Here is an 11,373-nt window from a genome sequence, read left to right as displayed (position 1 = left end):
GACAGTACTTTAACAGTGAATGGGGAGCTTTCCGTTCACTGTAATGGGACCTCCAAAAATAGCTGAGTGCATTTGCTTGGCTATTTTCGGAAGTCTCATGGCAGTGAATGTAGAGCACACAACGCATGCGCTGTTGCTGTCTTTATTTTGGAAGCTGCTTTCTCGAGATAGAAGCAGGTTCCAGAGGTGGGAGCCTCACTTTTCTGACATTTGTGGCATATTCTAGTGATATGCCACAAATGTTTAGATGGGAACTAGTGATGAGCAAAGTATTGAAAAATTCGATTCAACAGTTTTGCCGAAATTTATAGAAAAAAAATAATAATCGCTTTGTGGCAAATTACTCTGCCAATTGAAAATTGATTTCAGCACGACCCTGAAATTTAGTTTGAATTTCGCTTTGTGGAGTTCCATTCTCTCAACCCTAATGGGAATGCTCCTTTAAAGGGGTTTTCCAAGAATCACTGGATAGGTGATGTGTCTGATCACTAGGAATCACAGGGACCACAAATCACAAGATTGGAGGTCCTGTGTTTTCTATTTAATGCGGTGGAGGCCGCGTGGGTCTAATGACTGATGAAGTATCACAACCGGCATGCCGATCACATACATGACGCAAAGGGAAGGAAAAGGGAAGGCCCTGTCCAAGGGAGGGGGAAAGGTGGTGACCCCTAACTCACCTTGAGGCTGGCACCTGACTGCCCTGACGTCCTTGGATGGGTTTCTCACCCGTACGCCGATCACGTGGCTTTCCATAAGATGAGCCCTAGGTAGTGAATAGGGCGGTGGGGACACTAGTCCTCACCACTAACACTAAAGGAAAACACCAAGGAGAGGACAGACAATACAGACAAAACATATAATCCCAGGTGGGCGACAACAGCAGACAACAAAAGCCCAACAGCGATCCGGAGGGTAACGGTCTGGAACGACAACCAGGAATCACAGCTCCAGTGGGTAAGTATAAAAGTCCAGGCAGGAAACTCTATATCTCACAACTAGAGAAGTGGGAGGGAGAATATAAGGAGGTTGGGAGTGACGGACAAGAAACAGCTGAGGAGAAGAAGCTACGGATCCCTGAGTGAGACAAAAAAGATTGCAAGGCAAACACAGAAAGCTACCTTTAAGAAACAGCGTGATCTTTAGACATAGGTATAACAGAGTCAAACGTGGGACACCCTTGTGACATGAAGATAGCCAGGCGCTGTACTTAGCTATCTCTATCATTCCTATAGAGACTGAATGGAAGAGCATACGGCATGTGTGACACTTCTCTATTTAAAGGGGGACCCAGGACCCAAATTCTTGTGATTAGTGGGGGTACCACCAGTGATCAGACACTTGCCATCTATCCACAAAATAGGTAATAAGTAGAGATGAGCGAATCAAAGTCAATCTAATTGACTTTGAGCCAAATTTCTGGAAAAAATTGGTTTGCTACGAATCCAAATTTTGGCACGCTTCGTAGTAACAAATCTATTTTTCCTGAAATGGCGGTAAAAAAAACCCACATACTCACCGCATCCATTTGCTCGTGGAGAGGCCATCAGGGCCATCTTGATTGAAGAAACTGTGTGAAATCTTGTGCGACTTCACCACATCAATGCGCTGGGCGGGCACAGTGAGGTCACCATGACGGGCCAGCATGAAAACATCATGGATGAGGGGAGTATGTTTTTTTTTTTTTTTAACCTCTGAAAGGCCTCAATTTTAATGTCAGATTCTGTGATCAGGAATTAATGCGGCATCTGAGGGATTCAATGAGGGGGGGAGGGGTGTGCCATTGCACCTGCTACATACAATGGAATGTGATTTGTGACTAATCAAATCTCTTTATGAAATTCAGCGAAGCAGCCAAATCAAATTTTTGATAATTCCCCACTAGTGATAAGCTATGATTTTGGTAAGACCCCTTTTGTAATCCTGCCTTTTGATCACATGACAGTTGACCTTGCGCCCAGTGTATACAATCTGGAAAATGAGAGAAAGTGTTAGCCAATTTTGATCTCAAACGTCTCAAAGACCAGCAAAAAAAAAACAAAGGCTTCTGGTATAACATTAAAATGCTCTATACATTATGCAAAATAACTCATACTAGCCAAACCACAGATACCCATCTGTAAGTGCAGTACCACAGACCTGGGAGCATCTGCAAATGTTTTGTATGTATTGTTATATAATGTCATGCAATGGTTGGCAGGAACAGTGCTAACCACCCTGTTCCTCCCCTCTCAGAGTGGGCTCGTCGTGCTTCCTGCCAGGAAGTCCTTGTCCAGACAGAGTGAAGAGAAAGCACATGTCAGAGATCCTACTCCTTGTGCTTATAATTCCATTATCTTATGGTGCTATCACTCCAGAGAGATCATCAGAATCCAGAACACTTCTTCCAGAAAGCATCAGTGTACCAAGAAAGCAGAGTGATTAGTGAAATGACAGTTTTACAGACCCTGCTGCAGGTGAGGGAAAACAGGTCAAATACCCATCTCTTAGAACAATTACCAGTCCATACTAAATTGAAGCTTGCATCACACAGAGAACAACTATATCCATATGTGCATGCAAGTGCCATTAGAGTGCCACACAACCAGCCAGCATACCTCCTCATTTGGTTCCAGAAACTGCACTTTGTATATACTACTGCTGGATTTGCCACAAGATATATCTTGCACTAAGTAAAGAGATACGTCTACACTTTTACTTCTGGCTTGATTCTTCAAATTTCCTTTCCACTACACCGATCACAGGGAACAACAGTCTGAGTGAGCACAAGGTGACATAACATCTCATCAAAGCAGCTGTTTTGAGATTTACCCATCCCCCTAAGCTAGTTCTATAAGCTAAAATTTAATATGAGAGGATAGTAAATCACATTTTGACTGTACAACACAAAGTGGTGATTTATAATAGTTAGAGATGAGCGAATCGAATCAGACGAAGTGGAATTCAATCCGAATTTCAGGAAAAATTCTATTTCCAACAAATGTGAATTTCCTCGCGCTTTGAGGTAACAAATTGCAATTTTTCCTAAAAAGGAGACTACAATGGCAGCTACACGTGTGAAGACATAGGACCAGGAACTCTGGGAAGGTGGGCTGACCCATAATGCCATGCATGCAGCCAATCAGCAGCCAGACAGCCCTGTGATGTCACAGCCCTATAAATACGGTGGCCATCTTAGAGTCAGACATTTTAAAATGTTCTGAGTGCAGGGATAGACGTGAGAAGGCGCTAGGGACAGCAATTAGAAAAACCTCTTAGTGGAAAAAAAACTGAAAAAAATTATTAATAAGTGCAGGGAAAAGATAGAGAGGAATTGTTTCACAGCATCTCAGTGCAGGGAGAGACGTTAGAAGGTGCTAGGGACAGTGCTAGAAAAACTATTTACAAGTGCAGGGAAAGATAATTTGGGAATTCAAAAAGCCATTATACAGCTCTAAATTCCAGCAATTTGTTCTTGTGGTGCAAGTGCTAGGTTTAAAAGCCTTTAGTGGCTTATATATTTTCAAACAAGAAAAAAAATATTCTCAGTTCACGTCAGAGGTTATACATGTTGAAAGCGTACAGAAAGAAAAAAATATACTCAATTCACTGGTGCAGTTATTTGTGGCAAAAGCATTCCGAGGCCTATTTAATTATAGAATGAAAAAAATATACGCACTTCACTGGTGCACTTATTTATGGCAAAAGCATTTAGTGGCCTATTTAATTATAGAAAGAAAAAATATACGCACTTCACTGGTGCAGTTATTTGTGGCAAAAGAGTTTACTGGAATATTTCAGTACAAACAGAAAAATACATTCTCAGTTCACAACGGAGATGATATGTGTTGAAAGCGTACAGAAAGAAAAAAATATACGCACTTTACTGGTGCACTTATTTATGTCAAAAGAGTTTAGTGGCCTATTTCATTGTAGAAAGAAAAAAATATACGCACTTCACTGGTGCACTTATTTGTGGCAAAAGCGTTCAGTGGCCTATTTCATTATAGAAAGAAAAAAAATATATGCATTTCACTGGTGCAGTTATTTGTGGCAAAAGGTTTTAGTGGCCTATTTCAGTACAGAAAGAAAAATATATACGCACTTCACTGGTGCATTCATTTCTGCTAAAAGCATTTACCGGCCTATTTCAGTACAAACAGAAAAATATATTCTCAGTTCATAACTTTACTGGTGCACTTATTTGTGGCAAAAGTGTTTAGTGGCCTATTTCATTATAGAAAGAAAAAAATATACGCACTTCACTGGTGCACTTATTTGTGGCAAAAGAGTTTAGTGGCCTATTTCAGCGCAGAAAGAAAAACATATGCGCACGTCACTGGTGCAGTTATTTGTGGCAAAAGGGTTTAGTGCCCTATTTCATTATAGAAAGAAAAAAATATTTACACTTCAATGGTGCAGTTATTTTAAGCAAAAGCGTTCAGTGGCCTATTTCATTATAGAAGCAAAAAAAATATACGCATTTCACTGGTGCACTTATTTGTGGCAAAAGCCTTTAGTCGCCTATTTCAGAACAGAAAGAAAAAATATATGCAGTTCACTGGTGCACTTTTTTGTGGCAAAAGCGTTCAGTGGCCTATTTTAGTACAGAAAGTAAAAATATACGCACTTTACTGGTGCAGTTATTTGTGGCAAAAGGGTTTAGTGCCCTATTTCATTATAGAAAGAAGAAATATACGCACTTATCTGGTGTAGTTATTTGTGGCAAAAGAGTTTAGTGCCCTATTTTATTATGGAAAGAAAAAAACATACGCATTTCACTAGTGCACTTATTTGAGGCAAAAGGGTTTAGTGGCCTATTTCATTATAGAAAGAAAAAAAATAGACACACTTCGATGGTGCAGTTATTTGTGGCAAAAGTGTTTAGTGGCCTATCTCAGTACAGAAAGAAAAATATATACGCACATAACTGGTGCATTCATTTCTGCTAAATGCATTTACTGGCCTAGTTCAGTACAAAAAGAAAAATATATTCTCAGTTCACAACGGCGATTATATGTGTTGAAATTGTACTGAAATAAAAAATATATATACACACTTCACTGGTGCACTTATTTCTGGCAAAAGGGTTTAGTGCCCTATTTCATTATAGAAAGAAAAAATTATTTGCACTTCACTGGTGCAGTTATTTTAGGCAAAAGCGTTCAGTGGCCTATTTAAATATATAAATAAATAAAAAACAAAATTAATTCTGCGGTCAGTGCTGTGGTTATTTTCGGTAAAATATAATTTCTTGATGAACTTTACGTCTCTTCCGGGCTCAAAGCTATCGTTACGCTTTGTCTTCTCAATGTCTGTAGCTACTAGAGGCCTGTTCATGCCAGGCAGGTTCCCCCAGAAGTATCTTGGTCAATCAACACTCTGTCATTGTGCCATTTTGTTGCTTCCTCATGCTGCTGCCACCTCCACGCTCTGTGATTGGGCCATTCTGTGGCTTCCGCATGCTGCTGCCACCTCCAGACTCTGTAATTGTGCCTCTCTGTGGTCTACTCCTGCTGCTGCCACCTCCAGACTCTGTCATTGTGCCATTCTGTGGCTTCCACATGCTGCTGACTCAGTCATTGTACCACTCTGTGGCCTAATCATGCTACTGCCACCTCCAGACTCAGTCATTGTGCCACTCTGTGGTCTACTCATGCTGCTGCCACCTCCAGACTCTGTTGTTGTGCCATTCTGTGGCTTCGACATGCTGCTGCCACCTCCAAACTCGTCATTGTTCTACTCTGTGGCTTACTCATGCTTTTGCCACCTCCAGACTCGGTCATTGTGCCACTCTGTGGCCTACTCATGCTGCTTCCACCTCTAGACTCTGTTGTGGTGCCACTCTGTGGCCTACTCATGCTGCTTCCACCTCCAGACTCTGTTGTTATTCCATTCTGTGGCTTCCACATGCTGCTGCCTCCTCCAGACTTGGTCATTGTACCACTCTGTGGCCTCCTCCTGATGCTGCTGCTGCCGCCTCCAGATTTTAGTACAGAAATAAAAAAATATATGCACTTCACTGGTGCACTTATTTGTGGCAAAAGCGTGGTTCTGTGGATCAGTAATTAATGTGAAATCAGAGGCACAACCATCTTATTATGTTGTATTGTCAAGGTCCTTGACCACCTGCTGTGTAGGAATCTGAAACATAACTCCAATCAATATAGTGGATGGACAGGAGTGTCCCTGTGTAGGCAAAAACTAAAGAAGCTCCAATCTTTAAAGGGAACCAGTCATCAGGTTCATGCTATCCTCACCAAAGGAAGCATGAAGCCACAATAGACTCCATCATTAGACAAATCTAGGTTTTATTCTGAAATGCTGCAGTATTTGAAAAGTCTTCATATATACAATATCACAAGTGGCTTATTAATAGCTAATGAGATTCCTTTTGGGGTGACAATACTATATAATCAAATAGAAAGTAGAAGAAATTAAGAAAGGAAGAGGACTAGACGATGCTTTATTAAACAATACAGTGTTGAGCATTTAATTAAGGAACCTAACCAAGATATTTATGAAGATAATTGAATGCAGATATTTCTGCCAAAAGAAGAAGTTTGTTGCCTATGATACAAACCGGATTCCCAAAAAGTTGGGACACTATACAAATTGTGAATAAAAACAGAATGCAATGATGTGGAGATGGCAAATATCAATATTTTATTTGTAATAGAACGTAGATGACAGATCGAATGTTTAATCCGAGTAAATGTATCATTTTAAAGGAAAAATACATTGATTCAAAATTTCACGGTGTCAACAAATCCCAAAAAAGTTGGGACAAGTAGCAATAAGAGGCTGGAAAAAGTATATTTGAGCATAACGAAGAGCTGGAAGACCAATTAACACTAATTAGGTCAATTGGTAACATGATTGGGTATAAAAAGAGCTTCTCAGAGTGGTAGTGTCTCTCAGAAGCCAAGATGGGTAGAGGATCACCAATTCCCACAATGTTGCGCAGAAAGATAGTGGAGCAATATCAGAAGGGTGTTACCCAGCGAAAAATTGCAAACACTTTGCATCTATCATCATCAACTGTGCATAACATCATCCAAAGATTCAGAGAATCTGGAACAATCTCTGTGCATAAGGGTCAAGGCCGTAAAACCATACTGGATGCCCGTTATCTCCGGGCCCTTAAACGACACTGCACCACAAACAGGAATGCTACTGTAAAGGAAATCACAGAATGGGCTCAGGAATACTTCCAGAAACCATTGTCAGTGAACACAATCCACCGTGCCATCCGCTGTTGCCACCTGAAACTCTACAGTGCAAAGAGGAAGCTATTTCTAAGCAAGATCCACAAGCTCAGGCGTTTTCACTGGGCCAGGGATCATTTAAAATGGAGTGTGGCAAAATGGAAGACTGTTCTGTGGTCAGACGAGTCACAATTTGAAGTTCTTTTTGGAAATCTGGGACGCCATGTCATCCGGACCAAAGAGGACAAGGACAACCCAAGTTGTTATTAACGCTCAGTTCAGAAGCCTGCATCTCTGATGGTATGGGGTTGCATGAGTGCGTGTGGCATGGGCAGCTTGCATGTCTGGAAAGGCACCATCAATGCAGAAAAATATATTCAGGTTCTAGAACAACATATGCTCCCATCCAGACGTCATCTCTTTCAGGGAAGACCCTGCATTTTTCAACAAGATAATGGCAGACCACATTCTGCATCAATCACAACATCATGGCTGTGTGGGAGAAGGATACGGGTACTGAAATGGCCAGTCTGCAGTCCAGATCTTTCACCTATAGAGAACATTTGGCGCCTCATAAAGAGGAAGGTGCAACAAAGAAGGCCCAAGACGATTGAACAGTTAGAGGCCTGTATTAGACAAGAATGGGAGAGCATTCCTATTTCTAAACTTGAGAAACTGGTCTCCTCGGTCCCCAGACGTCTGTTGAGTGTTGTAAGAAGAAGGGGAGATGCCACACAGTGGTGAAAATGGCCTTGTCCCAACTTTTTGGGGATTTGTTGACACCATGAAATCCTGATTCAACATATTTTTCCCTTAAAATTGTACATTTTCTCAGTTTAAACTTTTGTTCCGTGATTTATGTTCTATTCTGAATAAAATATTAGAAGTTGGCATCTCCACATCATTGCATTCAGTATTTATTCATGATTTGTATAGTGTCCCAACTTTTTTGGAATCCGGTTTGTATAATAGAGCACTGAGGCTTTCTTCTATTACAGGCAGAAATTCTCATTTTGCATCATATTTGGGGGTTTTTGTTTGGATTTCTTTATGAAAGATGTTTTTAGAGAATCTATCATGTGTAATTACCCCATCAATGTATTTGTATAACAGAAATAGAGAATAACTACAGTATATGTATACCTGTAGTTGTCCAGGAATGGTTGGATGGTCCAATGCAAACCAAGAGTCACCAAGCTCAAAAATGCAAAAAAATTACATTCAGAGATATCTTGAACTAAGCATTTTACACCCATTTACAGATCAAAATGTAATAGGTCATGTTTCGCCCACATTACAGTATGAACATGTACTTATCTGCACAGAGTGCACCTGATAACATAGGACTTTCCGTAAGGGTTCCCTGTTACCCCTTCCCCACTAAGTTTCTCCTCAAATGATTACTATTATTTTTTTCTGGTAAGTATCATGCAGAATTTCAGAAACTAAAAGTGGTGGGACCCATTCTGAGAGCTCTGCCATGGACATCAAGAGAATTTGTACCACCAAAGTTTGTCAACCATTGCATTCATTTTCTGCAGCCTATCCTCAAGATAGGTTATTAATATCTAATCGGTGAGGGTTCAATACTTGGCACCCTGCCCTTCAACTGTTTGTAAGGTGGAAACAGTGTTTTGACAAGTGCTACAGCCTCTTTGTGGTATATAGAGCACTTAGATTGTTTAGTGGTTGTACTTAATATTGCAGCTGAATCCCGTGCACTTGAATGGGACTGGGCTGCAGAACATCCATGGCCAAGGCTGAGGAAGAGACTACTGTTCTTTCTCAACCCCCAGGTCCCATCCGCCAGCTAATCTGTGGGGGTGTCAGGCGTCGTAACCCAGCAATCATATACTGATGACCTATCCTCAGGATAGCAGATCAATATTAAATCTCAGACAACCCCCTTAACATCTGTCTTAAATGTTTTGGATTTATCCAGGGAAGAGGCCATGCAAATTACCTATTAGCTAGTTCTGCCTTTAATGCCACTAGATGTAAGGTAGTTACCCTATAAGTCAATGTTTGACATTTTAAACAGACCTTGAGACAAGACTTGGATAATAATTAAGCCAGCACATTATCTGCAGAAAAATGTTTTGGGGTGATTGCCCCTTATCAGTGTAGAACAAAGAGTACTGGTTTAAAAAACTGTGTGAGTGGCCTAGGTTAAGAGTTGGGGAATACTATATCTGATTATGGAAAGCATATAAAAGGCGTGAGGAGTCTTATAGGTATTAATCCATTCATCCTGGCAGAGTACCGAATGGTTTATATAAAGAACATCGTAAAAAATGAAAGAAAACATAAGCAGACATTTCCTTTACTCTGGGAAAGGACAAAGGTAGCAAAACATCCTTACAGAGGGGAGATAATTATTGCTGTGATGCCTTGCAATTATTACAGGAACAACTCACAATTATAGTAGAGAAGCTATGTAATTAGTCCAGTTACATAGAAACATAGAATGTGTCGGCAGATAAGAACCATTTGGCCCATCTAGTCTGCCAATATTCAGAATATTATGGATAGCCCCTGGCCCTATCTTACATGAAGGATGGCCTTATGCCTATCCCATGCATGCTTAAACTCCTCCACTGTATTTGCAGCTACCACTTCTGCAGGAAGGCTATTCCATGCATCCACTACTCTCTCAGTAAAGTAATACTTCCTGATATTACTTTTAAACCTTTGCCCCTCTAATTTGAAACTAGGTCCTCTTGTAGCAGTTTTTCTTCTTTTAAATATTTTCTCCTCTTTTACCTTGTTGATTCTCTTTATGTATTTAAAGGTTTCATATTATTATTTTTTATTTATTATTTTTACAATTTCTTCACAGTGAGGTTAGATTTTGGTCTTAGACATGAAAGATGTCCCAGAGAGGATAGACTGTCTAAAAATACTAAAATCTAGTTTTCAAAAGCAGCAACAAAGTTGAAACAATATCTACATGTGACACCAACTCAAAGGATGCCAGTCTTGCTGCAGAGAAGACATATCAAATAGTATTAAAAGCAGACAGTTAGTTCAAGGATACTGATGATACTAATAATGATACTGTTACTTCAGAAGAAGCAAACTGCTTGATCCCGGTCGACTAAATTGGGATCTAACAGAGATCCAGTCACTTTCTAGCAGGAAATAAATTGGTGCTTACAGGACTTTTTGTCTGGCTGAAATCCGGCATTTATGCCTGAAAGTGGCCAAATGCCCATCGGATCCCATTGGAGCGGGAATATGGTGGCTTGCGGCATTATCTGGCTATGCCAGATATGGTTAACTCTGGCAGGCTGTTTCTCTACCAGATTTCAAAACGTAGATGTGATCCTTTTTTTTTAAGCTTTGATGAAAAATATTAAATTGTACTTGGGATGATCTATCAAAAAATTAAACTAACTCTTTAATGTGCATTTTTAACAGTCCTGCAGACTTACATGTTCCTGAGCAGTGGCATATCTAGAGTTCTATGGGTACCTAACATAGACAAACTTTGGGTCAGGCCTCCTCCCTGCCTGGCCCAGTTGCATCTTCTGCGACCGCGATCGTTACACCCCTAATCTCTGGTAATAATAACATCCCCCAATAATGTACCTACAGCACTCATAGTAATATCCCTATTGTGCCCAAGTAGTGCCCTTCCACTCCCACCAGTAATGTCTCCCACTGCCACCTTAAAAGTCCTCCACTACATGTCCCCCACTGCCCCAGTAATGTCCTTCAACTGCCCCAGTAATGTCCCTAATTGTCCCCAGTAATGTCCCTCACTACCAACTTTGATGACTCCAGATCTTCAAATACAACAGTTTTCTGGATATATTCGGGAACATTGTTGTATGTGGAAATAGTTCACGGCACCTGACTGAAATCAGAGCATGAAATTATGTCAGCACTTTAAAGGCTTTCAGCATAGTAGCAAGTAATTTGAACTAAAGAACAAAAAAGCTAGGTGTGCAGTCCTAACTGCACAAAACCACTTCCTAGGCTGCTGTATATTAAGTGCAGTGCTTCTAAAATAAGATGCAGAGCAGTGTGTATTTTGGGATCTTTTCACATTTTTCACATTTTTCACATTTCTCTGCACGTATTTTGATAGTGTATGTTCTCTCTATCTATGTAGAGGGAATTACTCCTTCCTATAATTCAATCCAATCCTATCACTCATATCTTCAAGACTTTACTCCAGCTG

Source organism: Bufo gargarizans, chromosome 2, assembly GCF_014858855.1.
Source record: "Bufo gargarizans isolate SCDJY-AF-19 chromosome 2, ASM1485885v1, whole genome shotgun sequence".
In the NCBI taxonomy this organism is placed as follows: domain Eukaryota; kingdom Metazoa; phylum Chordata; class Amphibia; order Anura; family Bufonidae; genus Bufo; species Bufo gargarizans.
This window is presented reverse-complemented; position numbering follows the sequence as displayed.